Genomic DNA, 21,019 nt, shown 5'->3' with positions numbered 1-21,019 from the left:
AACAGATCCAGGTAAAATTATGAGGAAAAGAATATGCTATGTATGGGGTCTGGTAAGAGTGCTGACTAGAGACACGTTTCCCATTGGGGAAGGAAGTGATCCCTCAGTTAAGTCTTCCAATAATTCTGGACTTAACCACCACGGTGAAGTCATGCGGACTGGCGCTACCCTCCTGCTGTACGCACCTAGAAAGCTGCACAGAATACGTGGGACAATTCCCTCAGATGTGAGACAACAGCCTGCACAGGACTGTAATCCCTGAGAAGACGGAAACGCAAGATTGAGTCGTACAGCTACCCAGCTGACTGCCTGGAGGTGGCTTGTACACAGCTGCACAGGAGGAGGAAACCAAATGGAGTCCAGTGGTCTCCCCAAGCTGGAGCTCAAATTGAAGGTAGAGGAGTAGAGAGGAGGGGCTGTGCAGTTAGGGTGCTCTAGGGATGTGCAGAACAGTCTCCTTGACTCTCTGGCTAATCCACACATATGTAAAGTGAGCTCCACGAGACTGGGAAGAGAACCAATGGAAAGCAACCGGCCAAATGATTTCTAGCACACAGGGCCAGAAAGAGGTCACATTCCCCCTCAGAGAGTGGAGAGACCTCGTTGTACCAGGGCACTGGGCAGACTCCTCAGAAGGGTGGTGCCTTAGTAGTGAAGCTAAATTAGCCCTTGACCACAAGCGGCTCTGGATCCACCCTAACAAAGCTTAAAGGCAAGCCCTGAATACTAAACTGATCCCGAGCAATTGAAATGCATGCCAGAATAAAGTCCCATACTATTTAAAGAAATATAATCAAATCCAGCAACATTAAATCCACAATGTCTGGCATTCAATCAAAAATTAGCAGGCATTCAAAGAAGCAGAAAGATATGACCCATACCCAGGAGAAAAATCAGTTACTAGAACAGTCCCAAAGATGACAGAGATGGCGAAACCAGTAGTCAAGGATGAAAAAAGCAGTGACTATAAGAATGTTCCATATGGTCCAGAATGTGGAAGGAAACATACACATGGTGAGAAGAGAAACAAAAGCTATAAAGAAGACTCCTACTGAACTTCTAAAGATGAAAAAGATAGTATCTGAAATGAAAGATACACTGGGTGGAACCAGTTAACATCAGATTAGACACTGCAGAAGAAAATAACATTGTGTCTGAAGACATAACAACAGAAATTATCTCAGATGAAGCACACAAAGAAAAAAGACTGACAAAATTTAACAGAGCATCAGCAACCTATAGGACAGCATCCAAGAGGCGAATGGTCATGTAAGTGAAGCTCTAGAAAGAGAGAAGGGGGAACAGAAAAGTTCTCGAAGAAATAATGGCTGAACAAATATTCCTACCCACTAAAACAATGCAGATAAGAGAACACCCAACGCAGGGTGGGAGGAGTGTTTCAAGCAAGCAGACCCCACCAGGGACAATGAGAAATGAGAGCCTGCATGGTGGGAAGAGGGAGGAAAGGCTACAGGTAATTTAGGCAAAGTGGCTCCAGCCGGGGAGCAGTGAGGCCGGCCAGGGGCAGATGCAGACCTCATCTGGTCTGCCGAGGGATGATCACCTCATCCTGGACAAGGGCAACTGATTTTTTTAAAGCTAACGTCAGACTTTGCAGTTTTCCTGAGCAGAAGTGTCCAGAGAACAGAAGAGAGATTTGAGGCCCAGCTGTGACATCTGAGCCTTCGGCCTGCACCGCCCCGCCCCCCCCAGTGGGGATGACCAGCTGAGAGGCCCACCCTTGGACCCCATATGGAGCCAAGAGCAGAGACAACACCAACACCCCACCCATCTGAGAAAGTTCTTCCTCCCTGCAACCCCCGGAATCAGATCATTCTTAAACCAGAAAGGACCTTAGGGATCAGAGACTCCTCATTTGGCAGACTAAACAAACAAACAAAAAACTAAGGCCTAGAGAAGTACTGTGACTGGTCCAGGACAAGCCAGGCACCCTGCCTCCCAGCCGCCTGCTCTGTCCACTGACCCAGTCTGCCTGTCACACCCCAACCACCCTTCCAGAACTACAGACGGGTCTGGATGATGCTTAGGAGTCTGAATGTTTACACACAGTTGTTTCTATGAGTCCACTCAAGCTCCTCGTTCAGGGCAAGGGCAGATTCCTGGCATCACTGAGCTCCTGAACTTCTTCAATACACATCTCCCTCCCGTGCACTGAGCAAAAGTGACTCCGGGCCTGGCTCCGGGGGAGAGAGGAGGAAGAGGTAAGCCTCCCTGAGGATCCGAGGCCACAGCCGCCCCAAGCCTAAGTCTGAGGGGGACGGCAAAACAGAAGGAGGCAGTTAGAGAGATCCAGGAAGCTGGACCCACTGACCCAGCCCATGGGAGCTCCAGGCGACTCCCCAGGAGGCAGGGATGATGGTCTAGTGGGAGGAGGGACATTCTTCTTGCCTCTAAATCTGCTCTTATCAGATTGGCACTGAGCCACGCACTGGGCTTGCCACCTCCTCCACTCCAGGGGAGGAAGAGGAAATGGTCTTAACTCTCCTTCGCTCCCCCTCCCCATACCAGCACCCACCCTCGGCCCCAACTTCACTGTGGGCTCTGAGTTGGGCGGCACCTCTTTACAGGGGTTAAGAATGAGCAAATTCTTGGGCTATTCCTGGAGCCTTGATTTTTATCATCCTTCCATTCTTGTCAATTCTGAGAGGCCAGCGGCCGGGAATGCCAGAGAGATCTGAGCCTGGCCCACCAAACCCAAAATAACCCTCCATGTGCCTCCCTCAAGTCCTCACAGATTTGGCCATTTGGGGTCCATGTTTTCCTACAAAGCTGCCTGGGGCCCTGCAAGGTGACCTCACACACGGGGTGCGAGAAACTCAGGGCCATCCTTGGGCAAACTGGGGAAGATGGGAGATGTGGGGGTGGGGGTGGAATAAAATAGAATCCAGGGTCAGCATCTAGAAAGTCTGGTTCCAGCTTCCTCTGCTCAAAAGACCCTGGGAAGACCAGCCTCAGTTTCCTCATCTGTGAAATTTCTGAGCAGGGCTCTGTGTCCATCCCCTCTCAGGAAAGGGAACATTAAGTCTCTCAGGCAGAGCCACGGCTCCTCTAGTGAGGAGCTCCTGACCTACAAATCCTGCTCCTCCCCAGAGACGTTTCAAACCCCTGCAACTATGAAGATGGATGGTTTTGTAAATTTGTTAATTTTTTTAATGTTTATTTTTGAGAGAGATAGAGTATGAGCCAGGAAGGGTCAGACAGAGAGGGAGACACAGAATCTGAAGCAGGCTCAGCACAGAGACTGACGTGGGGCTCAAACCCACGAACCGTGAGATCATGCCCTGTGCCAAAATCAGACCCTTAACCAACTGAGCCACCCAGGCTCCCCAAAGATGGATGGTTTTAAATCAAGCAAGAGCTCTAAGTGTCCAGGGAACTCAGCTAGATCAGGATACATTTCTTTTTACTTCACAAATGCAGCATTTGTTCCGTTCGTTCAAAAACTATTTGAGTGCCCTCCTGGTACCAGAAGATGAGAAAAACAGGCAAAGTGGCAGTGGAGGGGAAAAGCAAGGACTCTATTGCTCAGAAGGAATGAAGATCCAGAGATCGAGGGGAGCCATTAGAAATGTCCCTGCCGGTGAGGGAAGACCCGTGGGGGCTGCAGAAGTCCTAAATCTGATTCCATCCTCTGGCAGCACTAACCCTACTGGGAACCTATGGGATGGGGAGGAGGGGCTGGCTTCAGGGGCTCTGGAGACCAGTCCCGTAGACCACTGGGACCACTGGGTTTACAATGTGGCAGCATCTGAAGCCTTAGTCCCTGGGGTGGGGGCCAAAGGAAAAGGCCCCATAGAGTCTAAAGAATCATCTCCTACTTCCCCTCTGCCCCAGAGTCAGGGTGGCCGCGCTCCCCCCACCCCAGCCCACCAGAGCCGGCTGCACCGAGGCCCCAGAAAACCAGACTGTCAGCCATCGCCCAAATGAGGGACAATTCTGTGGTGTAGGCAAGTCCTACAATCAGTATTAGCAACCCAAAGGCCAAGGACCCCAAAAGTATTTCCAGAGAGAAGAAAATGTGTCCGATTCAGGTCCTCCGACTCCGGGACTCTGCTGTGCCACATGCATCGGGCTTAACTGGAATATCGGAACAGGAGCCGTGTGGAGGGAGAGGGCCACTCTGCCTAATACTGACATTCCAGCCCACAGGGTCCAAGCCAGAGCGGGCTTGAAGCATCTACCAGCCCACCCAGCCCCGGGCATGGTGGAGCCCTTTGCTAACCTCCCCATCAGCCAGTAGAGTGTGGGCCCTCTGGGGAAGTTACATCCATGTTCCAGAAATGCAGCTGATGTTCTTTTCTTTTTTTTTTAATTTTTTTAACGTTTTCTTGACTTCTGAGAGAGAGACCACATGAGAAGGGGAGGGTCAGAGAGAGTGGGAGACATAGAATCTGAAACAGGCTCCAGACTCTGAGCTGGCTGTCAGCACAGAGCCCGACACGGGGCTCGAACCCACGAACAGTGAGATCATGACCTGAGCCGAAGTCAGCTGCCCAACCTACTGAGCCACCTAGGCACCCCGCTGCTTCTCTTTTCTTGAAGAACAGGCCTCAGAGCTTAAGACATAGTTCACTGAGCATTCCCACCTTCCCTACAGGGACACCTGAACTTGTTAAACCACCGAGAGGCAGTTGGATAAGCAATGAGGAAGGTGGCCATGCTGGAGGTGAGGTAACATCACTTTTTTTTTTTATAATAGTTTATTGTCAAGTTGGTTTCCATATAACACTCAGTACTCATCCCCACAAGTGCTCTCCTCCATGCCCATCACCCCCCTTCCCCTCTCCCCCACCCCCGTCAGCCCTCAGTTTGTTCTCAGCATTCAAGAGTCTCTCATGGTTTGCCTCTTTCCCTTTCCCCTACTATTTTTCCTCTTTTTCTCCCCCTTGGTCCTCCGTTAAGTTCCTCCTAACCCTCCTATACGTGCAAACATATGGTAGCTGACCTTCTCTGCCTGACTTATTTCACTCAGCATAACATCCTCGAGTTCCATCCATGTTGCCAGATTTCATTCTTTCTCATTGCCATGTATTATTCCATCGTATAGATAAACCACATCTTCTTGATCCATTCGTCCATTGGTGGACACTTAGGCTCTTTCCATGTTTTGGCTGTTGTTGAGAGTGCTGCTATGAACATTGGGGTACATGTGGCCTTAGGTATCATCACTTTTACTCCACATGAGGTGGAAGCATAAAACAGGAAGACTTCAGCCAGGGCAAGGCAGGCGTCTCCTTTGCGTCCTACAGAGAGGGCGGGGCTCTGACTGCATCTACAGCAGCCTCTTCCCTTCCTGGCTGGCCTTCAGAGGTCACTCCTGGGGGCCATGGATGTGGCAGGACCCAGCCCCGGGGTGGGGGAGGGAAGGGGAAAAATCCACATAAAACACACAAGACACTTGGCAGCCAAGAACAGAAAGGGTTGGGGCCTCACCTAATCCTACATTGGCTATATCAATCAATCTCTCTCTCTCTCTCTCTCTCTCTCTCTCTCTAATAATGCATTGTGCATAATTTATACCCTATTCAAATAGTTTTTCTTTTTTTATTTTTTACTGAAGTATAACTGAGACACACTGTATTAGTTTCAGGTGTACAACATCATAATTCTACTTCTGAATACGTTGCTAAATGATCACTACAATAAATCTATCTACCATCTGTCACCATACAAATTTATAAACACTATTTTTCTTCTGATAGGAACCTTTAAGAATTTTCCTAACAACTTTCAGTTTTGCAACACAATATTATTGCCTACAGGCCTCATGCTATACATTACACCCCCCATGATTTACCTATTTTATAAGTGGAAGCTTGTTTTGGTTTTTGGTTTTTGGTTTGTTTTAAAGTTTATTTTGAGAGAGACAGCATGGGAGGAGCAGAGAGAGAAAGAGGAAGAGAGAGAATCCTAAGCAAGCTCCATACTGTCAGCGTAGAGACTGATGCAGGACTCAAACTCATGAACCATAAGATCATGACCTCAGGTGAAATCAAGGGTAGGACACTTAACCTACTGGGCCATTCAGGTGCCCCTACAAGTGCAAGTTTATACCTCTTGATCCCCTTCACCCATTTTGCCCAACCCACATACCTCTTCCCCTCTGGCAACCAATTGTTCTCTGTAGCTGTATTTGGTTTGGTTTATTTGTTTTGTTTTTTTTAGATTCCAGATATAAGTGAAATTGTAAGGTATTTTTCTTTGTCTGACTTATTTCACTTAGCATAATACTCTCGAGATCCATTCATGTTGTTGCAAATGGCAAGATTTCAATTTTTTATGGTTGAGCAATAAGTATTCCATCATATGTGTATACCACATCTTCTTTATCCATTCATCCATTGATAGATATTTAGGTCTTTTCCATATCTTAGCTATTATAAATAATGCTGCAATGAACATTGGAGTTCATATATCTTTTCAAATGAGTGTCTTCACTTTCTTTGAATAAATAGCCAGAAGTGGAATTACTGAATCATATGGCAGTTGCATTTTTAATTTTTTGAAGAACTCTTACACTGTTTTCTACAGTGGCTACACCAACAGTGCTCAAGGATTCTCTTTTCTCCACATGCTTCCCAACACTTGTTATTTTCTGCCTTTTTGACAATTCTAACAAGTGTGAGGTGGTATCTCACTGTGATTTTGATTTGTATTTCCCTGACGATGACCGATGTTGAGCATCTTTCATGTGCCTACTGGCCATCTCTATGTCTTCTTTGAAAAAATATCTATTCAGATCCTTTGCCCATTTTTTAATCAGATTGTTTATATTATTATTATTGAGTTATAGAAGTTCTTCCTATATTTTGGGTATTAGCCCCTTATCAAATATATGATTTACAAATATCTTCTCCCAGGCTGCCTTTTTATTGTATTGATGGTTTCCTTCACTGTACAGAAGGTTTTTAGTTTGGTGTAGTCCCATCTGTTTATTTGTGTTTGTGTTGCCATTGCTTCTGGATTCAGATCACATATGTCCATCAGGGACATTGGCCTATAGCTTTCTAAATGTTTTTAATGTTTATTTATTTTTGAGAGAGATAGAGACAGAGCATGAGTGGGGGAAGAGCAGAGACATAGAGAGACACAGAATCCGAAGCAGGCTCTGAGGCACAGAGACTGAGGCAGGGCTTGAACTCACAAACCATGAGATCATGACCTGAGCCAAAGTTGGACACTTAACGAACTGAGCTACTCAGGCACCCTTTGGCCTGTAGTTTTCTTTTTTTTGTGGTGTCCTTATCTGGTTTTGGTATCAGAGTATACTGCCTCATAAAATGAGTTTGGAAGCATCCCCTCTCTTCAACTTTTTGGAAGAGTTTGAGAAAAGTATAGGTATTATATCTTCTTTGTATGTTTGATAGAATTCACCAGGGAAGCCTTGACTTTTTGTTTGTTGGAAACATTTTGATTACGGACTCAACTTCTTTATTAATCTATTCAAATTTTTTATGATTCATGATTCAGTCTTAGAAGATCATATGTTTCTAGGAACTTACCCATTTCTTTTAGGTTGTCCAGTTTGTTGGCACTTGTTTGTAGTGGTGTCTTATAATTTCTTTGGCATCAGTTGTAACCTCTCCTCCTTCATTTCTGATTTTATTTATTTGAGCTTTCTCTTTTTTTTCTTAGTGAACCTAGCTAAAACTCCGTCAACTCTGTGAATGGTTTCAAAGAACCAGCTTTTAGTTTCACTGATCTTTTCTATTATCTTTGTAGCCTTTACTTCATTTATTTACAGTCTGATCTTTATTATTTCCTTTCCACTACTAATTTTGGGCTTAATTTATTCTTGTTTTTCTAGCTCTTTTAGATATAAAGTTAGACTGAGATTTTTCTTATTTCTTGAGGTAGGCGTTTATCACTATGACTGTACCTCTTAGAACTACTTTTGCTGCATCCAAAATTTGCTGCATACATAGATTTTGGTATGTTGTATCCCATTTTCATCTGTCTCAAGTAATTTCTTTTAAATCTCCTTTCTTATATTTTTATATCTTTGATTTCTTTATTGACCCACTGTTTGTTCAATAGCATGTTGCTTAATCTCCATATGTTTGTGATTTTTCTAACTTTATTTATTTTGAGAAACAAACAGAGAGTAAGCAAGTGGGGGAGGAGCAGAGAGAGGGAGAGACAGAATCCCAAGCAGGATCTGCACTATCAGTGCAGAGCCTGACACAGAGCTGGAACTCACAAACTTTGAGTTCATAACCTGAGCCAAGATCAAGAGTCAGGTGCTTAACAAAATGAGCCCCCAGGCACCTCTCTAACTTTCTTCTTATAATTGATCCCTAGTTTTATATCATTGTGGGTGGAAAAGAGGCTTGATATAACTTGAATCTTAAGCTTATTGAGACTTGTTTTGTGGCCTAACATGATAATTCCTGGAGAATGTTCTATGTGCACTACAAAAGAATGTGTATTCTGATGCTTGGGGATGCAAAGTTCTATACATATCTATTAAGTCTATGTGGTCTAATTTGCCATTTAAAGCCAATGTTTCCTTATTGATTTTGGTCTGGATGATCCATCATTACTGTTAAGTGAGCTATGAAAGCCCCTACTATTATTCTAATACTGTCGATTTTTCCCTTTAGGTTGGTTAATATATGCTTTGTATATTTAGATTTATATGTTGGGTGCATAAATATTTACAAATATTATACCTTCTTGCTGGATTTACCCCTTTATCATTATGTAGCGTCCATCTTCGTCTTTTATTACCATCCTCGGTTGTCTTTTTCCCTTTTTTCAATTTTTTAAAAATGTTTTATATATTTCTGAGAGAGAGAGACAGCATGAGCAGGGGAGGGTCAGAGAGAGAGAGGGAGGTACAGAATCTGAAACAGGTTCCAGGCTCTGAGCTAGCTGTCAGCACAGAGCCCAACGCGGGGCTCGAACCCACGAACCGTGAGATCATGCCCTGAGCCGAAGTCAGACACTTAACCTACTGAGCCATCCAGGTGCCCCTGGTTTTTTTTTGTTTTTTTTTTTAAGTTTTTTATTTTGAAAGAGATAGAGACAGCATGAGTCGGGAGGAGCAGAGAGAGAAAGAGAGAATCCCAAGCAAGCTCCGCACTGCCAATGAAGGGCCTGATGTGTGGTTCAAACCCATGAACCATGAGATCATGACCTAAGCCAAAATCAAGAGTTGGACACAACTGACTGAGCCACCCCGGCACCCCTACAATCTTTGTTTAAGAGTCTATTTTGGGGGTGCTTGGGTGGCTTAGTCGGTTGAGCGTCCGACTTTCGCTTAGGTCATGATCTCGCGGTTCGTGGGTTCGAGCCCCGCATCGGGCTCTGTGCTGACTGCCAGCTCAGAGCCTGGAGCCTGTTTCAGAGTCTGTGTGTCTCTCTCTCTCTGACCCTCCCTTGCTCACGCTGTCTCTCTCTATCCTAGAAATAAATAAAAATATATTAAAAAAAAAAAGAGTCTATTTTGTCTGATGTCAGTGTAACTACCCCTGCTTTCTTTTGGTTTCCATTTGCATGAAATATCTTTCTCCACCCTTTCATTTTCAGTCTCTATATGTCCTTATATCTAAAGTGAGTTTCTTGTAGGTAACTCATAGTATACTACAGCATTTGTTTGTTTTAATCCATTCAGCCACTCTATGTCTTGACTGGAGAACTGATCCAATTGTTTATATCCTGTATAGAATTTAAGGTATGTACTTGTTAACATTTTATAGTGGTTTGTTTACAGTTTCTTGTCTGTTTTGTAGCTCTTCTCTTGGTTTCTTCCCTTGTGGTTTGATGACTTTCTATGGTGTTGTGCTTAGGTTCCTTTCTCATAATCTTTTGTGTACCTATTAAGAGTTTTTGCTTTGTGCTTACCATGAGGCTCATATTTAAGAGCCCATATAAACATAACAATCGATTTTAACTTGATAGCAGATTGTTTGAATGCATTCTAAAACTCTACACTTTTACTCCACCCCCCAACATTTTATATTTTTAATATCACATTTCATATCTTTTTCATGTCTACCCTTTAATTAAGGTAGTCACATTATTTTTAATACCTTTATCTTTTAACTTTAATACTAGCTTTATAAGTGATAGTCCAATACCTTTACTAAATAGTTATCTTTCCTGGTTACCTTGCATGTGTTTTTGTTACTAATTACTCCCCATTCTTTTCAGCTTAAAGAAGTCCCTTTAACATTTCATGTAGGGCCAGTGTAATGCTGATGTACTCCTGTAGCTTTCAGAAAGCTCTTTATCTCTTTTTCAATTGTGAATGATAACCTTGCAAGGTAGAGTATTCTTGGTTGGAAGTGTTTTTCTTTCAGCACTTTGAATATACCATGATATTCCCTGCTGGCCTACAATGCTTCTGCTGAGAAATTCTCCTGGTAGTCTTTGGGAGGGGGGCTCCCTTGTATGTAACAAGTCATTTTTAAGATTCTCTCCAGGTGTGCCTAAGTGGCTCAGTTGGCTAAGTGACTGACTCTTGATCTCAGCTTGGGTCATGATCTTGCAGTTTGTAGGTTTGAGTCCCACAATCGGGCTTTGTGCTGGCAGCATGGAGCCTGCTTGAAATTCTGTCTCTCCTTCTCTCTGCCTCTCCCCACTCTCTCTCTCACTCTCTCTCTCAAAAATAAATAGGTAAACTTAAAAAAATTATCTGTATCCTTAACTTTTGACATTTTAATTTTTTTTATTTTAGAGAAAGAGAAATAGTGCAAGCAGGGAGAGGGACCCAGGGATTGAGAGAGAGAGAGAGAGAGAGAGAGAACAACCCTGGGGTCATGACCTGAGCCAAAATCAAAAGTCAGGCACTCAACCAACTGAGCCACCCAGGTGCCCTGACATTTTAATTATAATGTGTCTTGGTGTGGTCTGTTTGGGTTCATCTTGTTTGGAAATCTCTGGGATTCTTGGATCTGGATGTGTGCTTCTTTCCCCAGGTTACAGAAGTTTGGGGCCATTATTTCTTCAAATAAAAGTTTTCTGCCTCTTTCTCTAGCTCTTCTCCTTTTGGGATTCCTATCATGCGAATGTTAGTCCATTTGATGTTGTCCCATAAGTCCCTTAGGTTTCCTTCTTTTTTTTTTTTTTTTTTTTTTTTTCAGTTATTTATTTTTGCTCTTCTTTGGGGTCAATTGCACTGCCCTATCTTCCAGCTCACTGACTCTATCTTCTGCTTCATTTAGTCTGCTACTGAAACCCACTCATGTCTTCTTCAATTCAGTTATTCTTCAGTTCTATTATTTCTGTTTGGGATTTATATTCTCTATCTCTTTGTTGAAGTTCTCACTGTGTTTAACCATTCTCCTTCTGAATTTGGTGAGCCTCTCTATAACCACTACTTTGAAATCTTCATCATGTAAGTTACTTATCTCTCTTTCACTAAGGATTTTTTCTCCTGGGGTTTTAATCTTGTTCTTCTGTTTGGAACCTATTCCTCTGTCTCCTCATTTTGCTTGAGTTTCTGTGTTTGTTTCTACACACTAGATAGTCTTGCAGCAGTGGCCTTATGTAGGAAATGAACCTTCTGTTCAACCATACCCTAGCTCTTGTTTGCCTCTTGAACCTTTGTGATTACCTAAGCAGCCAGATTTTTTTCCTGGTGGGTCCAAGTTGTGGAGGGTATGCAAAGACTTGTCAGTGTTCCAGAGGGAAGGATTTCAGTCAGCACCTGGCTTCAAGCAGCAGGTTTGAAGGCATGCAAATATATGCAGTCCTCTGGGAACATAATCACAGACCCTGCTGGCCTGCAAAACAAGCAGTCTGGAGGAGTCCCCTCAGTGATAGTTGCAAAGTGTGAGGCTCCTTTCTGGGAGGGACCAGCAAACTTTCTGGGAGGTGTAGCAAGGCTGAGGGTCAGCTCAAAGACAGTATTCTATGTTCCCTGATAGCACTTCTGTAGCCTCTAGATGTGTTACAAACACGAAGCCTGCCCCTCGGGCTAAAGCTCCAGGGCAAGTAAATAGGCCTTTTACATCAGATAACTGGGGGTGCGTTTCAGTCCGCTGTCTGCGCAGTGCCCTGGAGATAGCAGTCTGCCAAGAACTGGCTCTCCAATTGTTTAAGACCCGTATGACCCAGAAACACAATCACTCTTGGCCACTGGAGCCAGGTGCTCAGGCATCCCCTACATGGACTACATCCATAGGCCAGCTTTGTTGGAGCTGTAGTCAGACAGCAGGTAGGGGTGGGGCTTTTGTCCTACTGGCTTAGGCAGGGTCTCAGGGAGTAGTGCATGGGGGTGCCCACCATGCTAGCAGGGTTGTGGGGGGACAAAATGTCTCCAGCACTAGCACTAACTAGGTAGAAGGAGAACACCAAAAATGCCACCCACCAGTATCTCTGTCCCTGGAGACAGTCCCAACAGGCTCCTTCTGGCAGATGCTTTAAGAATAGCAAACAGGGGCATCTGGGTGGTTCAGTTGGTTAAGCATCTAATGCCTGATTTAGGTTCAGGTCATGATCTCACAGTTTGTGAGTTCGAGCCCAGACAGCACAGAGCCTGCTTGGAATTCTCTCTCCCTCTCTGCCCCTCTTCCACTCATATTCTCTCTCTCTCTCTCTCTCCTTTTCCCTCTCAATAAATAAATAAATAAATAATAGCAAAATGGACCTCTTTCACTTATGGTCTAGGCACTTTTCAAACTGCTGCTTCTGCACTAGGTTTGAGGACAAGCGAGTCTGCACACGAGCCCTTTAAGAGTAGAGTCTAGGGGCGCCTGGGTAGCTCAGTCGGTTGAGCGTCCGACTTCAGCTCAGATCATGATCTCGCAGTTCGTGGGTTCAAGCCCCGAGTCGGGCTCTGTGCTGACAGCTCAGAGCCTGGAGCCTGTTTCAGATTCTGTGTCTCCCTCTCTCTCTGACCCTCCCCTGCTCACGCTGCCTCTCTCTCTCAGAAATAAATAAAACATTTAAAAAAAATTTTTTTTAAGAGTAAAATCTAGGTTCCCTACAGCCACGTAGCTTTTTCAGACATATGCTCCATTGGTTTTCAAAACCAGATATTTTGGGGGCTCGTGTCTCTAATGCAGGTCCCAAAGGCTGGGGTGCCTAACGTGGGGCACATACTGCTTGCTGCACAGGGACAAGCTCCACGTTTGTGAGATCCCTCCTAAATGTGGGTCACCGTGCCAGGGGTGGAGTCTTTGGCAAGACCGTGTCTCTGCCTAACCCACCATCTCGTTGTGGCCTCCTTATCCATTGTGAAGGAGCCTGCTCCAGTAGTTTTCAGGTCTTTTTCAGAGGGAATTTCCCCCTAGGTAGCTGTAGATCTGTCATATCTATGGAAAGGGGTGACTTCAGGATCTTCCTACACCACCATCTTGAGTGGAAGCTCCCTCATCACACAGAGCACCTGGCCCAAAAGATACCTCAGAACTTAAAAGAATCAAAATGTTCAATAACTGCTTGTTGATGAATTGACAGTATGACTGTTGCACATGCTGAAGTATGAATGGACCCTCACCGCTGTAGAGAACCAGAAAGGGGTGCAGGCACGGGCAGAGAAGTTAGGAATAGAAGACAGGCCTCTTAGGTCTCTGCTGATGGGGAATTCACCTAGCAAGTAGCAAACTCTCAGTTGAAACAGGTCGAGATCCTCCATCCAGTTTTTCCAATTCCTTGGCCAAAAGGCGTCGCCGAGGTCTGTCCTGCTCTGATGCCGGATTTCTCTAGGATTGCAGACAAGGCTTCACACGTGTTCCTCAACCCTAAACTTTGGTCCACAGTAAGCCCCGTGAGCTGATCAGATGCCGGTGACCCCGCAGCAGTAGCACAACGCTGGCACCCGAGTCGCCCAGATACAGCAGGGTGGCTCCACGTGTGGGGCAGCCACTCACCCTTCCCCACAGTCCTCACCAAGCCCTCTGGCAGAGCTGGGTCAGCTCCCCCACAGCACAGTCAAGGAGGAGGAGGGAGAACGACCCCAAGAGGCTGAGCTGTGCAGCGTGAACTGCACTTTCACAACCAGGGACGCCTGCAACCACAAACCATTTCTTTTCCAAGAGATGCTGAGAGGGAGCATGGAGAAAATAACACACCGAGGGGTTTTCAAATATGGAACCCACGCAGCCTTTGTTCTTATTTGATGAATGTGCCAACCACAAGGCAGATGACAGACCAAAGAACACTGGTGTGCTGAGAAAGTGTATTTCATCCAGTCCAGCCTGAGATCTCCAGGGAGAGGTAAGTCTGATGAATGACCAGTGCTGGGGAGGACTTCACCAGCAGCCCCACTGCTGCATCCTCTAAACTGGCACTGGGGATTCATTAATGGCCCGGAGCTGGCTCTTCCCCCTGCTTCTTTCTGCCTCCCCGCCATATGTGACATCTCACAGCAGAGAAGAGCTACCAAGGCAGGTGAAAAGAAAACTTTAAAGACAAATACATTGTGGGAAGTCGAAACGTGAAGTCCATTGTGCTGCCTGAGAAGGAAAAGTGAAATCTGTGAATCATAGAGGTCTGGGTCTTTTTATTTTACATCTGCAGTCAGAAGAGGACGGAGAGACAGTCTGGACCTTGAATAAATGAATTTCCAGCAGAGGCTTGGATCTGGAGTGACCAGTTGGCTTTCTTAAAGACCTGTCACTCACGGATTCACATTCTTCAGAGATGCCATGAAAATTAGCAAGGGGTACTAAGCAGCCAAGCTCTCGGCAGCTTCTAGAGCTTCCAGCTCTACTTCTACAGCTCTGGTCGCCCTAGCAGGAGAAGTGGTCTGTTCCCAAGCCCAAATTCTGGATTACCTTCGGCACGAGCCCCTCACACATGCAAACACAGAGAAGCCACCTCAAACAACACTTCTTGCCCCACAAGATTAAGTGTCCTGCCAATGCCAACTTCCCATGTTGACCCATATGGTAAAGAGGGGGCTGGGATGGGAAGGAGCCTGTGCTGTCTTCCAAGATCAGTGGGGTCTAGGGGCACCTCAGTCAGTTAAGCGTCCGACTCTTGGTTTTGGCTCAGGTCATGATCTCATGGTTGTGGGATCAAGCCCCACATCAGGCTCCATGCTTAGCATGAGCTTAAGATTTTCTTTCTCTATCTTTTTCTGTCTCTCTCTCTCTCACCCTCTGCCTCTCCCCTGTGCATGCCCATGCTCACTCTCTCCGAAAGAAAGAGGAAGGAAGGAAGGAAGGAAGGAAGGAAGGAAGGAAGGAAGGAAGGAAGAGAAAAAAGAGAAGAAAGAAAGAGAAAAAGAAAAAAGAGAGGAAAGGAAAGAGAAAAGAAAAGAAGGAAAGAAAGAAAGATCGGTGCCGTCTATTCCCAAAAATTCTAATTCTCCTCCTCTGAGCACATGAAGGAACTGCACATCCATGTCCTCCCATCCCTCTGCCTTCAACAGATGGAGTTTCCCCCCAACCCTGGAGTTCCGACTGGTCCTCTGACTTGCTCTGACCAAGCAGCAGATGGATGTTACACTGTGACACGTCAGAGCCTAGATCCCGAGAGGTCCCAGAGATCCCACTTTCACCTTAAAGTATAGTTTCCCGGAGAACGAGAAGTCACATGGGGGAAGAGGGGCCCAGCTGAGAGGCAGCACCAATCACCAGGCATGTGAGAGAGGCTCTCAGACTGTCCAGGCCCCTGCAAGGCCACTGGGTAACTGTCACCACATTAATGAGCTTAGGTAATGAGGCCAAGTGAGCTGGGCCTCAATGGCTAACCCCCAGAATTGTGAGCAAATAAAAACGGTTCTGCTAAATTTCGGGGTGGTTTGTTACAGCAATAAGCAATCAATACAAAACTCATCCAGCAAGTCTGTACAGCTATTCACAAGAATGAGGTCATTCTCTATGCACTGATGTGGAAAGATGACTGGAGAAGTTGCCAGCCAGTAGAATACAATTCTACTTATGGAAATTGTTAAGTTAGTAGGTAGACAGCTGGATGCCGGTCTATCATAAAAATACCTGGAAAGAATAAAAACCAAAGTATTAACAGTGATTATCTCTGAAGGCAGGATTATAGGAGATTTTCCTTTTATACAATGCATGTATTGCTCAAATATTATAATGAATTTGTGTTTTTTTGTGACGACAACAACAAAGAAAGTACGTTAAAAAAAAATTCACCTTGAATTCTGCTACAAGCTGATTTTTCCTAAAACATCCCTTTCATCGTGTCATTCGCCTGTTCAGGGACCAACATCGGCTCCCCACTGCCAGGCTCCTACAGTCTGACTCTCCTCTGGGTGACATTCAAGGTGCCCCCAGGGCAGAGCCCACCCTCTCTCACCAGCTATGTTCCTCCTCCTCCCCCGTGTTCATCTCCAAGTCACACCGATCGCCACCCCCACCTCCAGGCCACCACCCACCACTGCAACCACTCAAAGAACCCCTCCCACAAGACGATCTCCCCTGTGATTGTCTGGGGGTCCTCAGAGAAAGTTCCACCCAGACCTGCCCTGGATTGGACGGTGTACTATATTATTCTCCCCGCACGGCAGGAATTGACCGTCCCTCAAGGGGCACCTTCGCAGACGCAGGCTGACTGGCCACCATCATCTCCAGCTTCTCTGGCTAATAGGGGGAGAGGGTAAGAGTGCAGACAGGCAATTCCTACCCCCTGCCCTTTCTGTGCCCATGGACTGGATGGTGGGTAATGCCCCCTGGACTAGGGCTTTCTCCCCATGCGCCCGGTCTCCAGCACGCAAGTGAGAGCCAATTCGCAACGGCTGCTAATTCACAGTGACTCATGCCTCCTGGGCTGCTCCCGGGGCTCTCCCTCCCCGCCCTCCAGGTCCCACAAGCTGTATTTGGATCCAAACTCTGGCTTCAAACCTAATTGCCTTCCTGGGGGGCCCAACGGCGCTTCCTCCCTCAGGTCCCTGCAATCTGCACGTCCAGTTTTTAAACAAAGCTGTTTAGATTCTCTCAGGATTAAGTGGAAAATTGCAAGCCCAGACCTCTACCTCACTTTCTCTAGAACACAACATGTCATTCTACGTGTTCACACAGTCCCAATCAAACGCAGCCAGTCGCCCTGCCCCTCTGAGCCTTCCCATAGGGCTTGGCCCTAGTGGGGGCTAGAGACTTGCTCAGGCAGGTCTGCTCGCACCGTCCCTGGAACCACCAGCCCTGGGGCTTCTCAGAGAATATCAGCCCCCTCAGCCTCAGTTTCCACAGTGTGGCAGGTGGCCAGGTGAGAAGGCGTAGGCAGGCCTGGCAGGTACTGTGTTCAAGTCTTACACCACCCTCCACAGAGGGGGCATTCACATCACAGGTAGACAGTGACATACTGAAAGGGCTCAGGTGGGCCTCTCACCTGAGTCCCAGAACGACACAAAACTCCTCCCCACACGAACCCACACGGCCACACACACGCTAGGACACACACACACATACTAACTCACAAGCACACAGACACACGTGCACGGCCACACCCTGTCCCAGCCTGGCTCTGGGCATCTCACCTGTGCACTGTTCTCGGAGGCCCGTCCCCACCCCTAGCCCCTCTCCCAGACTCAGAGCCCCGCACAGCTCCCTCGCTGGGAGGGGGAGGAGCACGGCACGCATGCGCCACTGGCCATGTGCGCCCCGCATGCTGGTAGAAGGCCCTGGGGGCCTGGCTGCTGCCCACAGGGCTCCGGGGGGCTTCCCAGGCAGAGCTGTGTGTTGCTCAGATTTTACAATCATGTATCTGCTTTAATTTTTCCCTTTAACCCGGGAAACGGCAATCTTTTGAACCTGCGTGAAGATACTGTAAAGGTCAGCGGCGGCCTACGTCACTAAGGCCAAGGCTAAGAAGTGACCAAGCTCCCGTGACCCTCACTCAGCCTTCCTGCAGGGCCAGTCAGGGCTCCCCAGTACGCGAGAGGCTTCCAGGGGGTCTCTGGGCTGTCTGACTCTCCAGACCCCCTGGACGGTTCTCCATCATATCCTTTCCTAGCACAAGGTCAGGTATTTGAACAAACACTGAACACAGAAATGGTCACATGACTCTCAAAAAGTGAATATTCAAAATACAGTTAATTACCAGCCACTGTCGGAGGCATGGGAAGGATGACAAAGGGGAGAATGGGTGTGGTAAACTCAAAAGCACAGATAGTATAAACAATGGATACTCAAAAAATATATATATAATCCACATTTCACTCCTGAGTAGAGACCAAAGCACACAGGCTGTGACACTCAGCCAGCAGAGGTGCTCCTTCTGGCTCTGTGGCGTTCACAAGGGCCTCAACCCAGTCCAGGCTGAGCTGATGGTTCAGTGTGAGGGAAAGGGTTTGGACGCTGGACTACACCCCGGCAGATAGTCTCGCTTCAGTACACTGTGGCTATGATCGAAGTTGAAGTTGTTAACTCACCAGGCTGGAGTGCAGCAGTGGAACCTTCTAGCTCCTAAAGGCATGGGGGAGGGGTGCGGAGCAGGAGGCAGTTAAAATGAAAGCAGCAGCCGAGCCATCAGCACAGGACGGAAGTCAGGCCACAAGACCCTGCCACGAACCGGACAGGCAACCATCTCTGTAAACAACCTCTGCCCCGTCCCACTTCCATCAGCAAATCAGGGCCTCTGCTTTAATCATTAACCTCACTCTTTCTTCCTCCAGGCTCCTCTAGGCCAGAGACAGAGAGGGCCCTCGTAAGAGGAGGAGGTATTCGGGAAGCCCCAGGACTGGAAGCCAAATCCCACCCCCACCCCCGCCCCACTCAGAAACCACCTTTATCAAAGCTCAAGGAATCTTAGCAAATGGCCGCCCAGATGCCCATTTTACAGGTGAGGAAACCAGCCTGACAAAAGCAACTAATTTGCCCAAGGTCGCAGAGCCCGTGAGAGGCAGAGGCAGGAGCCAGAGGACAGCCCTCCGTCCCAGGAGCTGGCCATCATTCCGGATGCTCAACAGCACGACAAGAAACGAAAAAACCCAAAGCCCTGTGAGGCCAAAACCATACAAGACAATAAACTTCCTGTCTGGAAGGTCCTTCCCTCAGGTCTCCCTCCCAAATGTGCAGAAGGAGGACGGTCTTCTGGCTAGAAATGACCGGTGGCGTCACGGCCGGCTGTCTCCCCGAGGCCGCACAGGCCTCCTGGGAAGCTGGCCGCCAGGTTCTGCCCGGGCAGGACCCACCAGGAGCAGGCCCCGCAGGAACCTCATCGTGGGCAGGCTGTACTATGTGAGCCAGGAGGTGCTGAGCGGCCAGCGGTGACCCCGTCCTCAAGTCCTTCCCTCACGTGCTGCCCGCTCTCCGCCAGCCTGGTTCCCTTGGGCCCAGGCCGCTGCGCCAGGCTGCACTGCACAGTCCGTCCACAGGCCGTGCTCCCAATCCCGGAGCGGCGCCGATGAAAGCAGACACCCCACCCGGGGCCCCAGGGAGGAGGGGGGAAGACTTAAAATGGGAGCTCCCACATTCCTGACTTGGAGGCAATTCTCAGGAGCCACACGAAGGAGCCCCGGGTCTGTGGTAGGAAAGTCAGGCTGCGGACTAGGGTCTGAGTCCCTGCCCCACCTCCCACTACAGATGCGGTCGTAGGCCAGTCTCACACAAGCTCTCAGCCGCGGCCACTGTAACATGGGGGCAAACGACAGCTACTTTGTAGGATTCTTGTGAAAATTCAAGGAGATTTAAATGAAGATTTACTAGGACTTCGGTTAAATTCATTGTGGACACAGTCTGAAACTGGCTACTGGTGACAACGATAAATGTGAACACTGGCATCCTCAGTATGATGTGCAAAGTACAGCAGGACAACGAGAGGTCCGTGGCCACTCCTGGGACACCAAATAGTCTCTGCTGGGACTCACAAAGAGAGGACTCTCTGGGCAAGGTAAGTTACTAGCCAGCACCATCCTTCCAGCCACCCCCATCCCCACCCCCACCCCCACACTGCTGAGTTCTAGAAGGTGAGAGATTTACAAATCACCTAGCAGGAGGAAGCCACAGGATAAAACACACATCAATTAAAACACAAAAAGGCCCAAGTCTGTAAGCAGGACCCCCAGGGAAGCTGAATGAGCACCAGCCACCAGAGCTGTCTTCCTGCCTAAGTGGCTCCTGCCTGGCTTCAGCTGGGCAGGAGCCTTGATGCACAAGTGCTTGGACAAAGAAGCTATCAGCAAGACCCCAGGAGCCTGTGGGGGCAGGGACTAGCATCCTGGAGAGGGTCCAGGCAGAGAGCACCCACCCGGAGAGCCAGGGGCATTGCTGCAGCAGCCAGTATAGAGAATGGAGACAGGTAGGATTGGCCAGATTCCCCCCCAGATTCTTTTCTGGCCAGCTAGTGGGAGGTGCTCCACCCTGGCTCCCAGGCCTGCTGGGAGGAGACAAGAAGTAGGAAGGTACAGGCCTCTCTAGCGTCCTGGGGTTTCTTCCCTACAATCAAGGTGGCCGGGAAAGAATATAAGAGGATTACCCCAGCCATCAATCAGAAATAGTGGGGAGGGAATAACTGTCTCCTTACCCCCAAAGCCCAGTTTCAGGAGCTTATCAAAATTCAAAGTCAGAAGCTACGCCAGAGAGACATCTAACAAATATCAGCATTCCACTCTATCCCCCTCCTCGAGACTTTAGACAGTTTATAATACACAGACGCTCAGAGACCCCACCACACGGTAGACCCAGACTGACCTGTTTCTTTGAATGTCCTACAAGCGCCTTGGCTGCTGACAGAGTAGAGAAGATCCCAGGATATTCCTGCAGGAAATAAAAAGTTAAGTAATCACTTTGCTATGAAGCCACGCTAGGTGAATTCTGTCCAGCAGTGGCCACTCTTTGGAGAGGAGGCCTCTCATCTAGAACCTAGTCAATCAACAGATGGAGAAGACCAGAGACGGTAAACTGCTTCCAGCTCCTGCACCAAGTCCACTCAGCTAGTACTGGGTGCCTAAAGTGTCAAAAGCAGAACCCAAACCCTGGCCCAGTGGTTAAGACAGCTGTGATCGATTAGTAATGTCTGCTATGGACAGTTACTGAAGGAACAGAATCCATGCTATAAAATTTGCCATCTGTAGAGTAGACCCTTGGCATCAAGGATTTAACATTTGTAATTTTGACCACTCACAAAATGAACTCTCAAT

The 21,019-nt window shown here is 47.5% G+C and overlaps 1 protein-coding gene across 3 annotated transcripts in view; it reads right to left on the bottom strand.

Moving 5' to 3' along the window:
- Positions 1-21,019, bottom strand: part of TSPAN9 (tetraspanin 9) — a 205,885-nt gene that overhangs the window by 180,226 nt on the left and 4,640 nt on the right. For all 3 annotated transcript variants that reach the window (XM_039236360.1, XM_039236361.1, XM_039236362.1), the window contains one exon: positions 20,571-20,636. The gene's annotated coding sequence lies outside the window, so the exon portion shown is untranslated. The remainder of the gene's footprint in view (positions 1-20,570; positions 20,637-21,019) is intronic.

The sequence above is a fragment of the Hyaena hyaena genome, unplaced genomic scaffold, assembly GCF_003009895.1.
Source record: "Hyaena hyaena isolate Hyena2069 unplaced genomic scaffold, ASM300989v1 scaffold_108, whole genome shotgun sequence".
Classification (NCBI taxonomy): domain Eukaryota; kingdom Metazoa; phylum Chordata; class Mammalia; order Carnivora; family Hyaenidae; genus Hyaena; species Hyaena hyaena.
Note: the sequence above shows the minus strand (reverse complement) of the source record. Positions and strands in the feature narration are given on the sequence as shown.